The following is a 25,546-nucleotide window of genomic DNA, read 5'->3' as shown; positions in this document are numbered from 1 at the left end:
CCCATGAGTAAAGAAGATTTTCAAAGTTTGCACTAATTTTAGTGGTTTTGGCCCCAGCCCCATGCCCCAGGGGGACGGGAATCATGAAATTAACAATTTTTGTTTACCATTACCCATGGATGCTTTGTGCTAAATTTGGTTGAAATTAGTTCAGTGGTTGCAGAGATGAGGCTGAAAATGTTTAAATGTTAACGCACAACGCACGACGCACGACAACTGACGAAAAACAAATGGCAATAGGTCACCTGAGATAACTCAGGTGACCTAAATATAATATATATCCTAGACACTTTAAGTCACTTTAAAAAAAAATTAATGATTTAATTGAGTTGAAAAATAACTGATTCAACTAAGGAAGTATTTCTTATTTTTATGATTTATGAATGTAAAAATTATCAAATATGATGATTAAATTATAGATTTACAAAAGTGAAACATTAATCATGCAAGAATGTAAATGCCGCTTAATCATTCTCAGTACTAAAGTAATACAACGCATATCAGAGTCGGTGTTTGTGGGACTTTGTGGAACAGTGGGGACCTCACAACTGGTGGCAATGAGGAGAGATGTGCTGGACATCAGTGAGATAGTGGTTAATCAAGTGAAAACAAGTGATGATCTCAGTATAATGATGAGTGGAAGTGAAGGAGAAGGACTCAGACTGAAAGGATCAGATATAGACTTTATGTACTGGCCATATGATCACCGTGTGATCTGGGAATTATCTCAGTCTCAGTATTACATCACACACAGACAAACACTGATCCTCTGTGACTGTTCTGATAGTCCACCAGGATTTACTTTGTTATATTTACTGTCACCTAGCATGGACAGAAGAATCCAGAGAGCATGTGTTAGAATGAATAACAGATATTAAATATCTAGTTCTAAATACATACAGATCTTTTTATCTGAGTCTTCACTACCTTATAACACCACTCCACATGGACCCTGTGTCAGTGAAACAGTTGGAAATATAAAATATGATCGTGCCCACTGTTTTGTCAGTGACTTTTGGCATCCCTCTGCCTTTCCATGGATAGACGGATGCCACTCATGGACCTAGCCTCATGTTGTTGATGATATAGTGAAAAATGGATGTAACTTAGTAGCAATTGGACACAAGCTAGGAAATCATGAACATCATGATTGGAAAATTCTTTCTCCCAAGCAGAAAAAAAAACTTGTCTTTCAAAGGAATCACTGTCAATTCTTAACTTACGGCTTACTTAAATTGATCTTAACAGAAATAATAAACATTGGAGTAGGTGATGATGAAAAATTACTGTGTTCCTATCACATGAAGACGGCAGTTTTCCGGGTGATTCAACAAAAAACAATACCTCACTGGTGTCCATAAAATCTCCTGGGGGGTTTCTGGGTCTGTTTTAAACTCATCCTCAAATGGGTGTATGAGAGGGTCTGTCCCAACTTTTTCATTCCATGCAACAACATGTTTCTGAGTAAATTTCATGGTGTCAAACAACAGCAATTATTTAGAAGACTTTCTGAGTTGTATAAAAAAAGGCTTAGCATTCATGCTACATAGCCCTTCCATTAGATCATGTATAATATATGTCCTCTATAACCCTATTATGTATTTCACTAGAAATATACAAGGAAGTTAGGTATAGGACAAAAGTGATATCACTTTTAATTTTTTTTAATATGCATGACTTTTGTGGATGAATTCAAACAAAATTCAATGAATCCAAGAAAATTAATAAAATAATTGAGTGAAGGATATGGAAATAACGAACAGTATTCAAACTCTAAGTCCATTAAACAATATACAAAATAATAGCAGAGCAAACACGGACCTCCGAAACATCAGAGGTGGGATCAAGTGCCATGGAGGAGCTGACTGACAGGTCACACCCGCTGTGTGCTCGTTGTCATGATCAGAAAATAATGGGAAAACATCCGTCGTCAATTCAGTGTATAAATAATGGACTAACAATTAGTTTGAAAAACGTCATTCAGCATTTGACTCAATGATAAATTGTATTTGCTGACAAGGTCATTGTATTGACCATCGAACTTATGAAATGATGACTTTAAAAAGACGGCTTATATTCTTGTTTCATCAACTTCCTTGTCAAAAATTTACCTCATTTAAGAAATTGTTCATACGTAGAGCATGCTCTTGCATATCGATTCAACTGAGATATATATACTCTGTATGCAGGTGCTGAAGGTATATTGCTGCATACGTAAGGGAAGTTGACCATAGAAAAATTAACGTCATCACGTTTATCATAAAACTTGGTTGTTAAATTACCATAAGTATCGTTTTCAAGTAAAATAACCAAATATGAAGCAGAATTGTCGGACTCTGTGGTATCTTTTATCTTACAAGGTAAAAGCATTAATTATACCCCATCAAAGCAACAATTTTTTCTTGTGTATGGAATGAATATTTTTGCAACGAAGAAAATCAATCGAATATTTTTTTATCTAACGATGATTCGTAAAATTAACTTCTAGACATATATTTTTTTTGAGTGCATGTTCATGGATTTTTGATTAATAAACAGACAAGTCACTGTCAAATGTAGTCTGTAAATAAAAGATTATTTTTAATTTTTATTCACAATCAAATAATTAAAAGAATAGTTTATACATGGGAATGTATTATTTACATTAGTATCAAATATTAGGAATGTATTTATCAATTTTTGTTCACAATCCCGCACCGACCGCTTGTCCAATTATCTACATTACTAACAAATATTGGGAATGTATGTATTAATCTTTGTTCACGATCCCACACTGCTTGACCAATTATTTACATTAGTAACAAATATTGGGAATGTGTTTATCAATATTTGTTCATGATCCCGCACCGCTTGACCAATTATTTACATTAGTGACAAATATTGGGAATCAGCTGACTCCAGATCAGGTCACGTGATTATCTGTTGTCAATTCAGTGTATAAATAACGGACTAGCATATCGGGAGCAAAACAAAGAATTACCTTTTTAGAAAACTTTAGAGGTGTGATCAAGTGTCATAAATCACGATGCTGTCTTTTTTAAATGAAAAAAAATTCTACCCTAGACTTCATGCATTAGAGCAGACATTCATCGCTAAAAGCTTCTTCAACACCAGTGGTTTGTTAAAATCGTAAATGGGACAATGAAACTTTTTTAATATGAAATTGTGACTGTGGCTTAATTTCGAAATTGCAGACTTGTTTATCTTTAAACATTTTGAAACTTCTAATGCCCTGTGTCCACTATCTATTAATTGTACGATCACTTTTTTATTGTCGTCTGACACTTCATTGCTATGGTTTCCCATTTCGTAAACAAGGAAGTAGACAAATAATAAAATCAAATTCACTCAAAAAAATCTGGAAAATTTAATGTCAGTAAGAGTTACTTCCCTTTGTTCACAAAAAAAAAATCAATACGACATTGTTCATCTTTCTACCAATCTAACTTTGAAGTTTTGAAGCGGCTATGAAATTCACAATTTTTGCTTCCATTAATCCATTGATGATGTATACCAAATTTGCTTGAAAAATATTCAGTAGTTAGAAAAGAAGCTAAAAATGTTCAAAAGTTAACCCCCTTTTAAAGAACGACGTACAACAGACAACGGCAGACGATAACAGATAGCAATAGGCCACTTGACTAAACGCAGGTGCCCAAAAAGTGTGCAATTTACTTTGCAAAATTTCTTGCCCACTGTTTAGGAGAATTTCAATTTCTAGTTTGGGTATATCATTTAGTTTATACCCCTCTACTTCCAGACACACTCTTAAACTAATTTATATATTTTATCCTCCTCTCAACCCTTAAAAGTCGCCTCTACAGGCGATAAACTAGCTTGATTTGAATTCTCTAAGGGATTGCAGAAAATTCTAATTCAATCGAGTTTATTGATTGTAGAGACAACTAAAAAGGGTTGGAAGGTGTATAAAACTTACAGATTTATTTAAAATGCGTCGAATTATTGACGGAAAGGTAGAATATTTACCAATGCTAGAAATTGTTGAAATTCTCCCAACCAGTGCGCAAAAAATTATACGTCGTAGTTTGCATTATGGAATCTGTGGCGTAATGGTCAAAGACAAATATATAAAACTATAATGCTACAGTTCTGCAGCTAGTGATATAGATGTATGTCTAATTCTAGATTCATTTAATATTGTGAACTAAACCTTGGCTAAAATTACAATTTCATTGATATGTTAATTTACAGGGATGAAATCTTCATACTATATAGAGGACTAGAACAAGTTAAATATTGAGGGTGAAATTTTAAGTACTTGGGAATCATAAAATTTAAGGAAATCATTTTTTTCCTAGGGATTTAATTTCCAGGATTAATTCACTTGTATCTGCAAAAGGGCAAAAGGAAAGATAACTTAAAAAAGCCAAAGCCAGTATATCTATTCAAGGACAGGAGGTACCTACAAATTCTACGGATATTGAGCGATCATTAAATCTAATCGTTCTAAAGTATATTGTAATATATACACAACATAAACAACATACCCTTTGCGTTACTGAGTACTTTCTCGCGTTTGTAGAGATGTGAGAAGTCTAGCCCTGTGACAGGAAGTGATCGGATGCTGTCCGTCTCACCGTCCTCTGAGTCCGTCTGCTGACCCTGAGTCTGACGGGATTTCCGCGAAGATCGCATTCGCGGGTCGTGTCTCTCCAAACCTTCCGAGATTTTCTGTTAAATTACAGAACAAAAGTTGGATGTAAAACAATAAATGATCACCCATGTCTGAACTTTTAGCCATGATAGATATATTTCAAAATTTGCCAAGAAGTTATTGAGTATTTAATTAGCAACACATGACTTGTCCTATAATAACATGATCAGATTTCTTTTTTTCCACAATTACAGTTTTACTGTAGATCACTAAATTTTCGCGACACCTTATTTTCGCGAGATAGTCATTGACTCTTGATTAGTGAGAAAAAATTTTAGCGAATTGTGGTTACTGCTCTGTATAATCTCAAGGACTACTGGTATACTCGAGAATTGAATTTTTCGCGAGCACATTGTCTCGCGTAATTACACGAAAATAAAGTTCTCGCGAATAATAAATGATTTACAATATCATTTAATCAGAGAGAGAGAGAGAATAGTTAAGAGAGGGATATGGAGATAACGAACAGTATCCAATCTTAAATGAGAGAGAGATACAGTGGAGCCTTATTTATCCAGACGTTTTGGTTCCTAATCAGTTTGTCCGGATATGTGAAGCGTCCGGAAACCTGAATCCCAAATTATACAAGACAGAATAACATTTAAAATTTCCATCCCAATGAAAAAACTGAAGCATTCGGATAGCTGGGGTCAGGATATCTGAAAATCCACTGTACATCAACCCCATAGTATCCAGATAGGACATGACTATTTATTTTGAAGGCCTGGGTTCAATTCCCTGTCTGGTTTGTCAGATTTTTCTCTTCGTTGTTTATGTAAGGAAAAAATCTTCTTCCTCTTACTTCTTCTCTCTTTCATTCACTCCTCCTTCCTCCCCCCCCTCCACCACCCTTTACCTTCATTATAACTGTTTTTCATGTAAAAGTTTATACTAAAAGCATCGAAGCTTCGTGTCCTCTGTTGTTAAATAGAGCAAAGAAAAAAAGTTTTTTCCATTTATTTTCAGGAATATGTATTCAAAGTTTTTCCTCCAATTTTCTTAATGCTGTTAAAGGGGACTCTGCTATCTACTCAACACAAAAATGATAAAAGTTTTTAATAGTAACTTAAACGTTTTTTTTTTTAAGTTTTAAAATATTTTCACTTTTAATTTCATTCAATTTTTGATGATTTCTAATTATTTGCTTCCAATGTTTAGGGATTGCTGATAATAATCCGGGATATTCCACGAAATTTGTATTTAACATGTATTTATCATTAAATTGGTTAAAATTCATGAAATCGCCATTTTCCGTGATTAAATCATTAATGAAAAATATGCCATTGGTAATCCATTTTCGCTTAAACACATATTTTTTCCGACTTTGATATCATTATCTAGCCATAGTGGCTGATCCTAAAAATTTCACGATTGACTAGCCTTTCCCCAGGATATTATTTTTCCAGAATGGATTAAATTTATTTGCAATGGTTTCTAAACCTTCCTATCTAAAATACCACATTTTATCCTTTCCGAACTTTTGTGTCTTGTCGAGAGCAAGAGTTTCCATGGCGAATGAACATTAGGGTTAAGTACTTTTTTGACCCATGAGATCGATGCTTTCACGGGCTTGGCAGAAAGATGCTAGATGAGGAACCTTAAGCCCTCCGTTTTCTGTTGAATTATATAGGACGGCGCGCTTGATATTGTCTGGTTGCCTTCCCAAATAAATTCAAAAAACAGAAGTTTCTTTAAAAAAAATCTGAAGGAGGGTCTGGAAGAACAGTAAAAAAATTAAACAAAATCAGTAAAACAAGTGTTTTAAGCACCGTGACTTTTCCGATCAATGTGAGGTTTCTAAAAGACCAATCATTAATAAGCTTTTTGGCAGCTTGTAACTTTTCCTCATAATTATCATAAGTGATATCAGGTTTGTTTAAGTCAAAAGTTATACCTAAGAGTTTAAATTCACCGTCATGGTTGCACATTATTTTTTTTTTGTCTTAATCTCTTGACCACAGCCCCTTTTTGCACCAATTCATTGTGTTTTTTTTTTTTTTCGAAATTGGGTTTTAGTCCGGAGCAAGCAGCAAAGGAGTTTATGCATTTTAATGCTAAGTTAAGGAATTTTTCATCATCTTCGAGCGCTAGAAAAATATCTTCTGCATATTGGCTAACAAGATATTCTGAATCTTTAATATTTATTCCCTTAATGTCGGGATTGTTTTTTAAAGAGGCGCTGAGGAGCTCTACCACTAGAAGAAATAAATAAGAAGAAAGAGGGTCCCCCTGTCTAAAACCTCTTCCTATTGTGAAAATGGATGAATAAAAAGACCGTTGTTAAGCACATTGCTAGATACATCGTGATAGAGTAGTTTAAACCATTTTATTATTGATCACCCAAAGTTGAAAAATTCTAAAGTTTTGAAAATAAAGTTTCAATCAATAGTATCAAAAGTTTATTAAAAGTCATATGATAAAAGTATGCCAGGAATATTTTCTTCTTCTGCTTTTTGAATTCGATCATATATGAGACGAGTGCATTCTCCGATATATCTGTTTTTAATAAAACCCGCCTGTCTTTGGCTGACAAGTTTTGAAATATATTTTTCATCCTATTTGCAATACACCGCAGATATCGGTCGCCAGTTCTTAAAATACAGTTTTGATTTGTCACTTTTGGGAAAGCATTTTATCACTCCAAGCCTCTGTGAAATTGATAGAGAATTTTTAAAATAAGCATGGTTTATTGAATTAAGCAAATATTTATAAATATATTTCCACAAGAACTTTATATGTAAAACCGTCAAGTCCAGGGGATTTTCCGCTTTTTTTTTTTTTTTCATTTTTCATTCTGTAATGCGAAAAAAATTCCTCTTTAGAGATTAGACCTTCTAATTCATTTTTTTTTCATCCTCTGTGAGTCTTTCAATATACTAGTTTTTAGAATCAAAAAACACTTCCTCGTGTTCTTTTGTTATTATCACTGCGTGAAAATTTGGCTTTACAAAACAAGTAAAGATAAAGTAAATTTATTATTTACAATGCCTTTAATTGGCTTTTCTGAAAAAAGTCAAAGTTGGAAAAGGTAACCTTTACATTAACTTTACATGCACTTAAATATGATGTAATGTCCCACATTGTCTTGACTTTACAAAAAAGTAAAGTTAATATTTACAACCATTAAACACAGTATTTAGGATATATTAAATCTGATAATTACAGACCTTAAATTTAATTAAATACCATCTTTAATAACCACAATCTGATAATTACAAACCTTAAATTTAATTAAATACCATCTTTAATAACCACAAAAGTTAATAATTTCCGTTTTCCATTCCAGTGAATGAAGCCTTATTCAAATTATGAATAAGATTTTCCTTCAAAATTGATAAGTTGCGGAAATGTAAACATCATAATTAATATACATATTAAGAAAAAGCTGACTTTAACTTTGTTTATTACAATACAAAACATTATTTTTTACAAACATTAGATCAAAATCATCAAGATTCTTGTCAGTATATGTTGCCCACATCCTATCCTGCAAATTACATACATATCAACATGATCAAAGACAGAGTACATTTTACAAATATGTTTTTTTGTATGTGACATGTTTTATAATAAAACCAACTGTACATTCTTGAATTTAAAGTTGTGAATCAACATAAAACTATGTCCTCTTTCTTGTGGATATTGGTTTTAGTGGAAATCAACAACTGTCAAAATGTTTTTGTCACACCTCCCTTTTCAGAGTTCAAAACTTTTCTCCCCATACAGGCATTTTCCTAATGCTTTTCCTAAAAGAAAAAAAAGTATTTTTTTTCAGTGCCATGCATAAATATGAATATTTTCAACGGCTTCGTGTTATCAGAATTCACAATACCATGATTAATAAAAATAAAAACAAGGCACAACCTTACTAATAAATAAACAGTTAATACATGACCTTTAACCTCAAAAAGCAAAAAAAATGTAAATTTATTAATTTAATAAGATGAGTGGAACTCTTGTTATTGACATATTATATGAAGAATCTATGGGTTAGGTCATGTATCCCTTATCACATAAAGCCTATAAATTACAATTTGAGAAAAATGTATTTTTTAAGGGTACTACACAAAAACAAAGAATAAATCCCTGAAATATTGAGAAATCATAGGTTTCCTGACTACTCAGTTGTCAGTTTACAAAGAGAACAATATAATGCTACGTACCGTATAAGTAGAATTTTTAGCGAGGATTTAATTTTGGCATTATTAGCGAGGTTGTGGAGATCGCTAAAATTAAATATTGTTAAAAATTAATTGCGTTTTATTTGTATAAGTTTCTTAAATGTACATTTTAAAGTCGCTAAAATAGCATCTCGCTAAAAATAAATTACCAGTTTTAAAGGACAAATCGTAAAATTTGCCTCTCGCTAAAATTTCCACTTGTACGGTATTTAGTGTAGCTGTACATGTATACAGAATGATACTGAAGTTATGGTTTAGGATATATGTACCTTTTTCCCCAATCGCATGTTTCAGCTCATGAACTTCTTCCTGCATGATATGGAACAGTAAAAGGACTTTAGGTGAGAGTCCCTCAAATTGAAGATGACAATCATGCTGAAATAGAATTCATACCATGATTAACATTTTGTACTGGTACATATGGACAAATATAGTCAGTCTTTTTTTTTTTAAAAATTATCAGTTTGAAGCAAACAGCTGCACTTGGTCACCAGAGAATGAATTGATTTTGAAAATTAATACACAGTGCAATCACAAATAATAGCTATGAATTGACAAACACCCTTATGTTATTTTTTATCAAGAATTATTTAAATTTAGTTCTAAACAATACTTGCCATTTATAATATGAAAGTTGAGAACCAGCCTCTTCTTCATGACAGATCTTTTAATTTTCTCATGGTAGGCTGAGTAGCTTGAGACTATACAAAGGAAATTGAACATTTTTTTTACAAATATATGACGATATTGACTCCCGAGCAAGTCAAGCACTAAATAATGTAAATGTTTGTTCAAGTAACAGATTTCATGAAATTTATTATTAAAATGTGCTTGTACCAAAGAACACTGGGATCCTCAATCTGGGTAATCATGTTTTGTTGTCTTCCTCGCCCCGTCTTGATGTTTTCCCTTCAACAATCTGCATACTGAATTCACTATACCTGTGTTTTAAGAAAATGGACACAGTTTAAAATACAAAATGATATAAATAAAAATAAATAAACTCTCAAAGTTGAGAGTTTATGTATATAGGTTTAGTACTTTTCTTAAAACATTATTTTTCTTGCCTGATCAGAATCTTTATTAAAGCAACTTTTAGAGTGTAGTTAACATGGTTAATGTAGATGCAAATTTTTAAAATTATTTTACATTTATCTCAATCCGGCAGACAAGCCCCTATGATTCATACACCTTTACAGAATAAAGTGACGCACATAAACATTTAATCCCAGAATTATCAAAAGTACTTATCTAATATCCTAGCAGAAAATAACATACAAAGCGTCGTTTTCCGTGACTTTGATTAATTTCATTCTTTCACAACATGCACACTGTACTGATCTGAAAGTGAAAGTAAAAACGGCTGGAAATCGTAAACAAACCTTTAGAGCATGCCAACCCGGGAGTTAGAGCAGTTGTTCAGGCAAGAATCTTCTTAAATCTAGATGAAGTGTCAAAAAATTACCACTGGTTTCAAACTTCGTCAAAATAACGATGCAGACCCGCTCAACTTGATTTGAAATGATTGGCTATTCAACCGAATACACAGTGCCATATTTGGGTTACTGTTCAGAGTAGATCGTTCGTTTTACATTCGAGAAGAGTTTACATATTACTTGAATGAAGAGGATAACATAATACTGAGCTTAAAATTGTGTGTAAAGTATGTTTTCAGTGTAGTTTACAATACAGGCTGTAAATGTGCTGGAGATTTTATTGATGTTGAAGCTTGTAAACAAAACCAATAAACGTAGGACTTATTCACGGCAATGTATGGGAACCAGAGCAAGGGAACCAGTCTAGAAGGCAAAGAAAATTCCGCCAAGTAAACAACAAAGAAAGGGATTTGGGATGTTGTCAGTTGCATACATTATGTGGGCCGGTGACTGCAAGGTAATACATGTGTCTTATTTGTTGCGCATAATTTGTTTCATTTTAATTATGGAAATTTATACGTCCCAACCAGTGGCGTTGCATCGTTCAGGTCCAGGAAAATCACTATATTTAGCTATAAACGTATATCTACCTATATAGCTTTATTTACCTATAAAATATAGCTATATTTAGCTATTTTGGAATAAGTTTCAGTTTTATGAAAAGCAGACAAAAAGTCGCATAATGAGTCAGTATCAGTTTTCAACTTTGAAATGGACTGAAAGCAATTCACCAAAAACCCATTTATAAAAATGTTTCTCCTTTTGTGCTTTTGTGTAAAGTTGCCCAAAGTCGAAAATCCTTTTTCGTGATGGTGGTGGTGGTGGTGGTGGTGGGGGGGGGGGGTAGGTTAACTTTTTCTCAGTGGCAACTACATTTAGTACCAATTCTTATACTACATTTTCGGTACATTTCTAAAAGTGGGGGGCCAACCAGGCTTTGAATTAACATTTCCTATAGTGTATGTTAGTTTTGGAAAAAAAAGTGGGGGCCAAGCCCCCCTGGCCCCCGGATACTATGCCCCTGCCAACACTGGCAGAAATATAACTAACCTGACTTCAAAATTCCTTCCTCTGTTCCCCCAAGTACATGTAACACTCTTCGCTCTCATTTTTTAAAAATTTTCATTGTATATTTTTTGTACAAGCAAGGAATGTGGAGCTAATGCATGCTGCTAAGGATGGAAAGGTCTTGTGTTTATTGGTTGTTCCTGAGACACCAGTCACAGTTGTACCTTATTTCCATTTTAGGTAATGCCTTTTGATTTTTTTTAAGTAGAGGGAACAATGCATTTTTCATTCAATATAAAGATTCGCTCTCATTTTTTAAAAAAATTTCATTATATATTTTTGTAGAAGCAAGGAATGTGGAGCTAATGCATGCTGCTAAGGATGGAAAGGTCTTGTGTTTATTGGTTATGCCTGAGACACCAGTCACAGTTGTACCTTATTTCCATTTTAGGTAATGTCTTTTGAATTTTTTTAAGTAGAGGGAACAATGCATTTTTCATTCAATATAAATGTAAAATTCTAGAGAAAACTTTTTTTCAACATTGTTGGATACTTACTACATGATTTTATCTAAAGAAAAGTATTTAAAATATTTCCTCACATTTTTTAAAGAGGCCAGGTATGGTATAGAGATAATTCATTTTTTATTCAAAATCTTATTTTCCATGCATTTGTACAGGGAGTCTATATACACTTGAGAGGTGAGCGTCAGATTCAATTTTGAAGATGGATGACTTTCAGATGTTGTGATGAAGATTGTTGAAAGAGATTATCAACAAAGAACCAATCCATATGAATGTGCAAGTCAGGTGAGGATTTGGACTTCAACATTTAATCAAGAGATGTTTATATACTGCTAAGCTTAGTGAAAGCACACCATAAACATTTTAAGTATCTCTGTAAGTTTCATGGATATTATAGATGTATCACTATCATATGTTTGACATTGAGTCGCTTTGTCTAAATTTCCATTATGTTTAGTTATACATGTGTTAAGTTACTTAAGTATGTCTTCAAAAGCTTGTGCTTTAATTTCAATAGAAGTAATGAAAACCTATTTAAAAATTGTATTTTTTTCTTTATAATTTTGAAAATTATTATTATTAGGACTTGTACAACACCTGAGTACCCAGATGACTGTTGAACTAATTGGTGAACAAGAAAAGATGTCAGAGAGGGGAATGTAATACAGATGTCATGATCAAGAAAATGTACTGTTATCAATGATATGATCAAGAATTTGTAAACTTGAAGCGATTTAGAATATCTTATCTGTAATATAACTCTTCAATAGTTAATTGTTCACACATTATCATCTTATCTGTATATTAATTGCCCCCTCTTATATAACCCCCTGCTGATCGTAATGACCTGTGTATTGATTCCTGATCTTAAGGATCTTATAATGTGCTCCTGATCGTCAGGAGCGGATCTTGAGTATATATATAGTGCGACAGAATTTTAGAATAAGATAGGAAGATGGAAATATAGAAGACTTAGTAGATTGAACTGTTAGAGATAGATAAAGTTACTTACTTACTTGGAATATAACCTAATATTTCTTGGATTTATATGTACATGTGATTATTTAACTTGGATTTTATTTTTAGTGAATTATTTTTCCTGAATGTTTCTATTTGTGATGTGCTGTGTAAATAAACTGTAGACTAGAATTTCGGCATCTATTTTCAAGATATGAGGAACAAGGATAAATTGATTTATTCATGCAAACTGACATTATGAAATGTGTTATAAGACTGCCCAATGCGGCGCTACAAACTAACTAGGAAATATCTTGAAGATTTATAGATGAACATGCAAGCATTCATTGTTTTAAATGTTATTCATTCAGAGTTTTTGCACAAATTCAATTTTCAGTAAAGTAATTTAAACTGGATGTGTGATTTTCAGTACAGTTATGTAATATGAATATGTTACTTATTTTGATTGTCAGTATCTCAACAGGACATAATTGTAATTTATTTATTTGCAGAACAAAACACACAGAACTTTTTTTCTCTTTGTGCATCATACACTTGTAAACGTTTTACACCATCTTGGTTACATATTTTACATTTATGACGTGTAAATCGAGCAAACACATGAAAATACGTGAAGCTGGATACATATGCAAACATGCATCTACCATAACCTATTACATATTTTCCAAGGTGTGTGAAGTCGAGCACTACATGAAAATGTGTGAAGCTGGACACATACACAAATACACATGCATCTGCCACAACCTATTACATATTTTCCAAGGCATGTGAAGTCGAGCACATACATGAAAATGTGTGAAGCTGGACACATATGCAAACACACAAGCATCTACCACAACCTATTACATATTTTCCAAGGCGTGTGAAGTCGAGCACATACATGAAAATGTGTGAAGCTGGACACATATGCAAACACACTAACATTTACCACAGACATAAAAACATAGTCTAAACTAAATCAAGCATAGACAGACTCACGGGGTGAAGCTGGACTCATACATGATCTCATGCATTTTGCAAACTGCATCCCCGCATCTATTCTAATAGATTTTTCACCATATTTTGTGTTTGAGAATATGTAAAATGCATCATTTTGCATTACAAGTTGAAGATGTTATTAGCCTGTGTATAATAAGCGCAAATCAAATAGCCTTTTATGTTATTTTTTCCACATTTTTAATTCAATTTAAACTGCAAAGTTTATTTTATATATGTACATGCACCATAAAGAATATATATTGTACCAGTATTATATTTTAAAGTGAAATGGAACCTCCATTTCATGAGCAGAAATGTGAAATTTATACTTGTCATCTGTATTTCTTTTTTTTTTAAATTTTTTCTCACATGTATCTGAATGTTTAAAGGAGAACAAAAGTCAAAGATAGCTCAATATAATGTTTATATTCAAGGTTATAACTGGATATTGTTTGTGCTGTATATCTGACTCATCATATTATGAGAAGCAAAAATACAGAATATTTTAGATAATGTTTGATTGGAAAATGAAAAATATCAGTATTCCAATTTTTCCCATTGTTATATTTTTAATTACTTTATCATTAATATCAATATACATAGTAAAGATCTATGCCATCCAATTCAGAGAGTTGTAGGCAATCCTGGTGCAGATAATATTTTTTTCCTGTGTTTCGCAGTATAGCGGGAATACATTGTATGCGAGGAATGTATATTAATGGTTTTGGTTGTATATGTGGGCGTGGCCAAAGGAAAGCCAATGAGAAATGAGTATTCAGTAATATGTTCATATCATTCTAAGCCAGTGCTCTTCAATACACACATTTTTTTTTTGCTTTATATATATATCATATTTTTATAAATATACTGGTAATGGAAATAACAAAACTGTTGAAATGTATTTTAATTTTGATTTTTTCATACATGCAAATATTATAGGATGTTCGTGCATTTTTAACTATTGCACCGAATGCACGTCCGGCATTCTCCTTTGAGACATTATTTACAGAGCGACGGACACAGGTTTTCCATAGTTAACCATCTATGGTTTTTGCCTGGGCGGTTTTTAATGTCAGTGATAGGGATACAATTTATTACATGTAAAATATTTTGCAAATGCATTGCAGTGCTTTATTGTTTCACATTCAATGTAATGTATGTTAAATATTTATGTTTTGTTACATGTATCAAAATAAACGCCAGCTGCTCCAACTAAGCTAACCTGGCTTTCATCATAGGTGTTGTATTATTTGAGGTGTAGTCTGTCAAATAATGATGAGTCGAGTGTTTGAATCTGTAGATGACCATTTCTAATACTAATTTCCACTGGAAATGGATACAAGATAATAAAAACAATATATGAAATTTGTCTTAAAATTCTGGGTACTGACTAGATTAGATTCTTTAAACTAACTGTGAAAATCCAAAGAATAAGTGTATTAAACAATAGTCAGCATTTAAATAAGACTTTTATAAAATATGTATATTTAATGAACTTTAGTATGGCATTAAAGGTGAAAGGTTATATTTAATTATCTTTTCGTGTAAGTAAAGGTTACCTTTTCACCTTTATTTTTTGTAAAGTTAATACAAAGATGACCTTGCTTTTTGGAGCACATTTAATGAAATTTACTTCACAAGTAAAGTTTTGTAAAGGTGTTTTTTCAAGCAGTGTATGTGATCACATGCAGTATACAGCTTTTTTTAAGAAAAAATTTCCTGAGCTTTTAAAATATCCGGTAGTTGTGTGATATAAGTCATTAATTTTTCATTTTTGGAATAATTTTTTTTATATAATTTTTTTTCTCTAAATTACAGAAATATGTGGTACTTTTCTCCTCCTCTACATTTCATTACGCCTTTGCCCTAATAACGATACATTTTACCTTCTCTTCCCTTATTTGCTTTAACTTATTTTCTAATTTATTTTCCTCTGAAAGAGGCTTTTCATATAGACCTTGTAATTTTTTCTCAAGTTCTGACTCCGTTTTATCTCTTCCGCTTTTCTTGAATGAGGTACTGATATGGTTTTGCCTGTTATCATTAATTAAAGTTTCCCAAAGTAATTGATCATTAATTGTACAGCTATTTTTTGTATCATATTGAGCAATAGTTTCTGAAATACATTCTTTAATACTTTGGACAAAGGTTTGATTGTATAGTAACCTATTATTAAATTTCCAGTACCTCTTCCTTTGGTTTGAGAACTTGAAGGAAATTTCAATGAAAGAGTGGTCAGACTTGTACGCATACCCTATGTCGGTCTTCACTGTACAAGGTTGAAGGTCAGCGGAGATTAAGAAAATATCCATTTTTTACCTCACCTGAGCCGAAGGCTCAAGTGAGCTTTTCTGATCACATTTTGTCAGTCGTCCGTCCGTCTGTCCGTCCGTTCGTCCGTCCGTCTGTCTGTCCGTCTATAAACTTTTCACATTTTCGACTTTTTCTCAAGAACCACTTGGCCAATTTTGACCAAACTTGGTACAAAGCATCCTTGGGTGAAGGGAAATTAAAATTGTTAAAAAGAAGGGACATATCCCCTCGCAAGGGGAGATAATCAAGAAAAGACAAAAATAGGGTTGGGTCCTTAAAAAATCTTTTTTGGGCCAGAAAAGCTGAAACTTATGTGGAAGCATCCTGGTATAGTGTAGATTCTGAATTGTTCACATCATGACCCCCGGGGGAAGGGCGGGGCCACAATGGGGAATCAAAGTTTTATTTAGAAATATAGGAAAAATCATTGAAAATCTTCTTATCAAGTTCCACTGGGCCAGAAAAGCTGAAACTTATGTGGAAGCATCCTGGTATAGTGCAGATTCTAAATTGTTAAAAAAATAATCCCCGGGGGAAGGTCGGGGCCACAATGGGGTATCAAAATTTTACATAGAAAGATATAGGAAAAATCTTTGAAAATCTTCTTCTCAAGAACCACTGGGCCAGAAAAGCTGAAACTTACATGTATGTGGAAGCATCCTGGTATAATGTAGATTCTAAATTGTTCAAATAATGACCCCCGGGGGAAGGGCGGGGCCACAATGGGGAATCAAAGTTTTATATAGAAATATATAGGAAAAATCTTTGAAAATCTTCTTCTCAAGAACCACTGGGCCAGAAAAAGTGAAGCTTATGTGGAAGCATTCTAGGGTAGTGGAAATTCTAAATTGTAGGAATCATGACCCCCGGGGAAAGGGTGGAGCCATTATAGGGAATCAAAGTTTTACATAGAAATATAGAGGAAAAATCTTTGAAAATCTTCTTCTCAGGAACCACTGGGCCAAAAAAGCTGAAACATATGTGCCCATGGAAGGATCATGGGGTAGTGTAGATTTCAAAGTGTCTAAATTATGATCAGTGGGGTAGGGTGGGGATGCATTATGTATAACAAGGGGGAAATCTGGTAAAGAACAGAATTGTCAAAGCTTCTCAGGTGAGCGATGTGGCCCATGGGCCTCTTGTTTTTTTTTGATGAAATAATATTTATAATTTTTTAATATCTAAAATCGTAGTTCGTTTTAAAAATATGGATTCCTAAATATTTGGAAGTATTTTGAGTGTAGAATCGTGCGTTTGCTTTAGCAAACGTGTAATGTGTAGAATTGTGTGCTTGAAGGATCGTTCGTGTAACAGGTTTAATTGTGCTTTAATCCTGCAGAATTGTTCATGTAGCTTGAACGTTTGTGTAAGTTGTCAACAATAACATTTCAGCAACTGTAATGGATCTCAGCTGATTGGTCAATTAGATAGTCACACATTAGTTTTTCAATTAGCATATGAATTTTATTCTTAAGTCAGAAGAAAAATACTTTCCTTTTTCTCAATCCGTTCATATTTGGAAAGGCCAGCTAAATTGTACAATATTTCAAACATAGCATATATATGAAGCAATTAGATCATGTAGATACAATTTTCTCCTTTCACATATTTCAGCTACCAACAAAAAAAGATAAGTGTACCTATTTGCGCTTACATATTTCAAAGGTATGAAAGAGTGGGACGGAGCCAAACTTCAAAGGGAATTGGATGTCAACATGGTACCCTACCCTATGAAAGATAGATTCCACACGGCGGGTGTGACCGGTCAGCAGGGGATGGTCACTTGTCCATGGCACCTGATCCCACCTCTGATGTTTTGGAGTTCCGTGTTTGCTCTGCTCCCATTTTGTATTGTTGTATGGATTTTGAGAATAAATACTGTTCGTTATCTCCATATCCTTCTTACCTTCCAAATTAACTGTTTTGCTAAAAGTAGTTATCCATTTGGGTACATATATCAGTGATAAGTTGCTTTCGAAAATTGGAGTAAGATTTTGACATTTAATATTTGTCAATTTACCGGGGGTCATACATGTACGTCACATCTTTGAAGTATGTGATTCTTTGCTTTTTTTGTTTATGAACTAGATGTGTCAAAATGAAAGTTCGATTCTCGAATCTCATTCAAAGAATAAATTAAAGCATTTAGAATAAGACTTAATCTAATACTGTCGTAATGTTAAAAAAAAGTTCCCCCGATTTAATCACACCCCAACTTGAGGATGTAGCAACAAGCACCACTCTGGACCAAACAGATAACGAGTAAACAATGGGAGATTTTTGCGTTTCGTGAAAGAAACATGCTTATGAAATTAAATGATAATCAATAATTGATATGCACTTTTTGTTTAAAAACTTTCAATTTCTGTATTCTTTCGTCGTTTGCCATTCCTAATGACTTGTGTCTGTTTTCTAAGTTGTAGACGAAGTTTTAGCGGCCATTATTTTTTTTTCCGGTAGGTGTCGCACTTAACGAATGTAATCGTTGAACGATGTCGGTTATTATCCGGATGGTATAATAATGCGCTACACTTACAACCCACTCTACTTCGATCTACTTAGATAAGTAAAATAAAATATAATAATCTAGGAGAGAGAGAGAGAGAGAGAGAGAGAGAGAGAGAGAGAGAGAGAGAGAGAATCACAATATCATACAGCAAATATTTTTGTTTTACAATATTTTTATCATATTATTCCTAATAAATTTATAGCACAATATTTCTACGGTAAAATTTAAAAGTCAATATTATTAAATTTTTACCAAAACCAATAAACATTTATTTGTTCATAAATATTCCATACATTGATCTTTAAAAGATATTAGAAAATTTTAACTATATTGTTGAGTGACTTGATCTAATAGCATATTATTCGTGACTTTATAATTTAGAATACAATATAGCTATTAACTTATCTTTACAAATGTCCATTTATTATACTGGCTCTTGAATATTCCACTTTAAAAAAAGTACAAATGAAACCAATATATTGCTGAAATTGTAGCTGCAGATCTGTAGCTCGCTGATCTTAAAAAAAATGCTGATCATTTATCCTAATTTCTTTTAGACGAGCAAGCTTTGACATTGCTGCAGTTCTGTAGCTCTCCGAAAAAAATATATTGAAATACCGGAGAGCTACAGTGCCATCCTATATTTATTGCGCACAAAAAAGAGCGCTGTTTCTCGCTTTATTTCTCAATGTTTTTGAACTTTCACCTCACAATATTACTAACCGTGTGTTGCTAACATATTTTTTCACTGTTTCCACAACAAAACATTTCCTATAATTGTTGTTAATAGCCTTCCTGGCCCTGAAATCGAGATCATCGAAAATTTCTTCTGTTTATACTGCCATTTTGGTTTGCAAGATAATTCGGTGCAACACACTTCGTGCAGATGTCAACTAAAGTACTTTACAGAGGAGTAAGGGTTTTTTTATCGATCTTTTTTGCAATTGAAGTCATAATTTGGAAGAATTACTCCAAAACTGCAACTTTTGTGCGCAATAAATATACAGAAATGAAAAAGAAACGCAGGGTAGCATAATTTTCGATAAAAATTTGACCACATGACCGAAAATTACGAAAATTGTTCAGAAGGGAAATTTAGTTACTGTGCATCAAAATCAGTATTCCGAGTTACTCAACCGTAAAAATTATGACGTCACGTAGGGAAAACGATAAAAAGAACAAAACACGTGCAATTTCATAACGACTAGTTTGTCAACAAATTTTGTTGCATTATTTGATGCATATGAGGTATGCACATCCTTTTTCAATATTAAGAGACATTATGAATTTATTGCAATCTTGGCACAGTTTACGGAAGTTCAATAGGGTCTTGTTTTCGAATTGAATAATTAAGAAAAAGGCAAAAACGGTTTACTAAGCAGTCTCTTGTAAATTTCCCCCCATAAAACTTGTTACCCGTTGTCAGAGAGTGTCTGGAATGGTTTTCAATCGACCGTGACGATGACGATAACGCAAAACAGAGCCATGTTACGAGCAGGTTATTCGTCCTGCCATCTCTTAAATCGCCACCTTACTACCACAAAAACAGCCATTTATAGAGTAGACGATTATAATCATTACATTCATACGAAATTTGAAAGAAAAAAATTTCGCAATTTGGTTTTTTGAGCCAGTCAACTTATTGTTGTATTCCTCTCACTGGCGCATGCGCGCGCCATTTGACTTATTTTTTGCGTGGTTACCAATGCTAAATATAGCCAGGGTTTGAAAGATAAACACTGAAATTCCATGCAAAGGAGAAATAAGACTCTGACAAATGCACGAGATAGACATTGAAGATAATGAAAGTTTTTGATTTTCACTTTTGGGGGTATCGTCATTTGAACTTCAATAACTTATGAATAATTAGACAAAATCATAAGAGAATTTGATTATATCTTTCTGAAAGATGATTTTAAAAGGTAGATAGGAAAACTAAAAAGTATTTTTAGAAAAACAAATCTAATTCACCTAAAAGATTTACCCTGCGTTTCTTTTTCCTTTCAGTTATACACTGTATGCAGTTTTAACAATGGTGGCACTGTAGCTCTCCTGTCTGTCAAAATAATATTCGGAGAGCTACAGATCTGTAGCTAGTGAACACTTTTTTCTGTCTTTATCACTCTGAAAGATATGCGTCATATTATGATTATATGGGGATAACGAACTGTATTCAATTAAGCTCAAAAATCCATTAAACAATTAATACAAAATTGGAGTGGAGAAATATGAACCTCCTTAACATCATGCAAGCGCAATTGAGGAGTGAGCATCCCCTGCCGACCGGTGTAAGCGCCATGGAGGAGTGAGTATCCCCTGCCGACCGGTGTAAGCGCAATGGAGGAGTGCCCTAACAAAAAATACTATAGTTAACTATATTCATCGCTCCACAGTTCATACATTCAAACATATTGAGAGAGAGAGAGAGCTGAGAGAGAGAGAGAGAGAGATTTATTTATTCATCGCTCCAAAGTTCATTTATCAACACAAAAAAGTATATCCTGTATCTAGAGGGGGTAAATTTAGAGATACAGAAATAGAAAATAAGAAACAAAACAAACATCATAGATTTCTATAGAGTTTTTATTTATCGTTGTGGTTATGATTGATTGATTGATTGCATATTGTTAAACGTCCCTCTCCAGAATATTTCACTGATATGGACGTCACCATTGCCGGTGAAGGGCTGCAAATTTAGGCCTATGCTCGGCACTTTCGGCCTTTGAGCGGGGAGGGATCTTTATCGGTCCACATCTGCTGTGACACGGGGCCTCGGTTTATAAGGTCTCATCCGAAGGCCCGCCCCATTTAGTCGCGTTTTACGAGATGCAAGGGAGTACTGAGGACCTATTCTAACCCGGATCCCCACGGGGCCGTTGTGTTTATGAAATAGCACCTTGAATCACTGGCTAGCCGAATCAGAGTCCTTACCTCAGAATAAACAATCGGACAGCAGGAGGGAGAATGACGTCATCCATTTTAAAAATGTTTATAAAATACGACTCGCACACCATATAAATCATTAAATGCAGTAATGCTTAGTTAAAAGAATCTTTAATTTCCAAATTAAGTGTAATATTAGTTACATAGTCTTTTAGTGACAGGGTATGGGATGATACCTGGTTAGTAAATTTCATTCCTGGAGAGGCGGAGCCGAGTCAGATATGAAATTTACTAACCAGGTATCATCCCATACCCTGTCACTAAAAGACTATGTAACGAATTTACCCCACCGATGTAACATTTACGTTTTATCTGTAGTTTTTAAATGGTTTTCTCTGCTAAATCCTTCATCACTCTTATACTGTGCCCATTATGACGTCACGTTTGTGTTTGTGACGTAATACATCGACCGGGTATAGATTACAACTGACCGGGTATGGATTTACAACTGACCGGGTATAAGAAATCCACCGCCTTCACGTGACAGACTTCAACCAATCGTAAGCCAGGATTTCACGGAAAAATCGACAGAGGTGGGGTAATTATTTTTCTCTGTTTTTAAAGAAAAAAAAAATAAAGGAAGAAAAATATCAACTTAATAACAAGTTAATAACAAGTTGACCGCGTGTTTTCGGCCCACGATTCGCTGAAATTTCCTTCCGGTCTGATGGTTTTGTGGGGGATTTCTAATTTAGTCACGCTTCAGTTCACCACGGCCCCCTACGGCAGATACACTCGTCCCGGATGGGAATGCCTCGTGCCTGCAAAGCTCGCCTGGTTCCTACAGGAGTTACCGTTCTTTGTTGTACCGCTTGTAATACTCTCAAGGTGGCGCTATGATGAGTTAATCAATATTCATGGCAGTAACATGATTTTGATTGGATTCTTTCTGTTACATTACTTTCACAGGTGATATTTATTAGCCCTTTTTCCTGTCAGTCCGTTGTTTATGATTTTTGAAAGGTTAAAAAAAAAAGAAAACTGGAGCATATTCGAGAGTTTTCTCCTAAATTTTTTATTGCCAATTAACTTTTGTACTAAAATTTAATTGATTTGTTCACTCGTCACTGTACCGACTACACATTACGATCATGCGCTAACCAGGGGATTTTCAGGGTTGTATTTTTTAATTTAAATTTATATCTTTTCAGAGAGGGGGTTTCACAAAAGCATAAAAAAAATCCGAAAGAAGGATATAAAAAAATGCAAACAACTTTTCAATACCCGAAAACCCTATTTCGGAGGGGGATTGGGAATATCTGAAAATACATTTTTATATGCTTGTCTCAAATTCACCCGCCAATGTTTTCTGAGGTGTCCTACTTCATTTTTTTCTACATCGACTGTACATAATTTCTATTACTCTGAAAATCGCAGGCAGTGAGGTGGGGTGGACTACCTATATATCCGTGCTTGACCATTGATTTTTTTTTTCAAAAATAATTGATTTCAGGACTTTCATTTTCCCGCTAAGGATAAAGGGAGGAAAATCCATTCCTTTTTTTCGTTTGTGGCTGCCGTTTTCTACTGTTCAGTAAACGGCGCTCTTCAGACGTACGGGATACTCCTACCAAATACTGAGATCCACCACTGTTTCCAGAAGACAAGATTCTGTCTGGGTATTATATACCAAATAGAACTAAATTATCCGCTGTTTGTGCAAATGACACATGAAAAGAAAGCGAACTGGTGTGTAATTTCTAAAATGTTCATACGCATTAAAACCCTAACAGAAACATTTTTAATTTATTTTTTAGGTATTATGTTATTTTTTACGGGGATGTACATTGACATCCGGCCTGACCGTCTGCTGGCGTCACAAAGGAGAGAGAAAGAGGGCACATATCAAACTCCAACAGGTATTCAGACATATTATTCCCGTTCTGTGGTACATATATATGTAGTATTCAGTAATCTGGGGAAAATGCAGAGAATCGTTTGTGGTTTAAAAACTTCTCCTTGAATTATTATCGTTAAGGTTGGTAACTTTATTTTATTTTTATCCCTATGATTTCTATTCGAGTACGTCTCTGGTGCTAACTTCCTGGGAGAAATCGTGGAGTGGATCGGTTTTTCTGTGGCGTGTTATAATATCCCCTCTCTAGCCTTTGCTATCTTCACCCTGTGTAATATCGGCCCTAGGGCTTTCCATCATCACAGGTAATATACTGAGTATAGATAAATATCATCTCGAAAGGAATACATTGAAGTTTTCCCATGACATTGAGCTCACTTAAAACATTTTACACCAGCAATAAAAGCAATGTACCAATTTTACCTTACTCACATCAGTGATCGCTTGATATTTTCAATTTTATTTATTTTGTAGATTTTACCGGGAGAAATTTGAGGATTATCCAAAAGAAAGAAATTACTGATTCTGTTTCTTCTGTAAGACGGTGTTTCAACCACAGAAACAAAGGGATAATGCAATAAATACACTTACATTTGTATACACTTTTCTCAGAATTGGTAAATCTGTGAACTTGATCTTGATCTTTCTCATCGAAAACATTTTTTAAGTAAAAGTTTTTCTTGAACACTTTCACGATTGAATGAGGTTATGCATGTTGTTTTACGCAAGTTGGATGTACATGTACTTTTTATCAATTTTGACGGATACTTTCATGAAAAATAACTTTCATTTACTACAACTTCATTTAACAAGTTTCCTGGACTTCCTGGGGACAAAAGTAGATGTAACAACTTTGAAATCTTCCATATAATTATCAGTCATGGATTTGCTTTTCCTGAGCAAAAATTTTTAAAATATTTTTTAAAAAAGTATTTTTCATCTATATTCCTTTGAAAAAGATTTGATTGTAGTGTCTCCCATTGTTGCCCCCACCCCCTTCCAATTGCGGTTTTGATTCAAACAATTTTGAAATATATGAGTAATCATGGCTTTGCTGTTCTTGAGAAAACGATTTTTCAACTTTCTCTCTGGTTTTATTTTTTTCTCAAACATTTCATCCCTAATGTGCTTTCAACTACCCCCGGGGGTAATCGTTTAAACACATTTAAATCTATACTGCCTGAGGATTTCAATACATTCATCGCTTTAGCAAAGATGATATTAATACGACTAATCAAAGATTTGCTATTCTTGAGAAGAAATTCTTTTAAAGTTTTTCCTGTAAATTTCTATGTTAAACGTTGATCCTCTATGTAGCCCTTTTCTACTTCGGGGTTCAACCTTTAAACAAATCAAAACTGTTGAAGTCATGAAGTAATTTAAATTTTGGGGCACTTTAACCCCTGCCTAAAATATCTAATAATAAAGCATCTCGTATAGGCTATTTTGATTAGTACCTTATGAAAAAAAATAAATGTATTCACAACCTTTTTGAAAAAGTAGACAGGATGTAAATTTTGATCTGCTAAGCACAATAAAGTATAGAATGCCGGCATGACTTCTATTTTCTGTGGTACATTGGATTTTCATGGTCAGTACAAAGTAAATCAGCTCAATTAATGTTTTATAAACACAGTCAGGAGGAAAGGACTGGAAATTTGGAGCACTTCTCCAAACAATGTATTGTTTTAATTGTTACATAAACGAGAGGCCTAGCATGTTTTGGTGGTACTCTAGCAATTCAAAAGGTACCAATTATCAGTTTACAGTGTACATTAATAATTGTATCTCATATGCATTTTTTTTAAAAAGATCTTTTAAAACTATTTTATATAATTCTTTGAAATCAATTCTTATCTGAAATAAGTTTGAAAACTTAAATGTAAAGTAGGTGTACTTTCAACAGAATAAAAAGTGTATTTAAATAGATACAGGAATGTTATCTAAATAGGTTAACATTTTTATTCTATAGTATTATTTGAAAAAATAAAATAGAAATACAAAATATTAAATAAATAAAACAAATAACCTAAACAATAATATCCATCATCCATGTCCATTTACATTTCTTAAAATAGGTACTTATCTTACAAAGTAATGCTGCACAATGCTACGTAATGCCAGCATTACACTCGATTTTCATCTT

The 25,546-nt window shown here is 33.5% G+C and overlaps 2 long non-coding RNA genes and 1 pseudogene across 3 annotated transcripts; 2 read left to right on the top strand and 1 right to left on the bottom strand.

The window, feature by feature from the left end:
- Positions 1-9,469: 9,469 nt before the first annotated feature.
- On the bottom strand, positions 9,470-10,373 carry LOC134244553 (uncharacterized). Its single transcript, XR_009987243.1, has 3 exons — positions 10,239-10,373; positions 9,694-9,797; positions 9,470-9,557 (listed from the first exon to the last, which is right to left on the bottom strand). It is a non-coding gene; the product is annotated as an uncharacterized LOC134244553 (long non-coding RNA).
- A 102-nt stretch (positions 10,374-10,475) lies between these two features.
- On the top strand, positions 10,476-15,015 carry LOC134244554 (uncharacterized). Of its 2 annotated transcripts, none has more exons than XR_009987245.1 (4): positions 10,476-10,749; positions 11,646-11,751; positions 11,980-12,109; positions 12,408-15,015. It is a non-coding gene; the product is annotated as an uncharacterized LOC134244554 (long non-coding RNA). The 2 variants fall into 2 exon arrangements; XR_009987244.1 differs by lacking the exon at positions 10,476-10,749 and adding an exon at positions 11,143-11,540.
- Positions 15,016-20,063: 5,048 nt separating this feature from the next.
- On the top strand, positions 20,064-23,923 carry LOC134244555 (3-oxo-5-alpha-steroid 4-dehydrogenase 2-like; annotated as a pseudogene).
- Positions 23,924-25,546: the final 1,623 nt, after the last annotated feature.

The sequence above is a fragment of the Saccostrea cucullata genome, unplaced genomic scaffold, assembly GCF_032062105.1.
Source record: "Saccostrea cucullata isolate Sc308-1 unplaced genomic scaffold, CSIRO_AGI_Scuc_v1 ctg2329, whole genome shotgun sequence".
NCBI classification, from domain to species: domain Eukaryota; kingdom Metazoa; phylum Mollusca; class Bivalvia; order Ostreida; family Ostreidae; genus Saccostrea; species Saccostrea cuccullata.
Note: the sequence above shows the minus strand (reverse complement) of the source record. Positions and strands in the feature narration are given on the sequence as shown.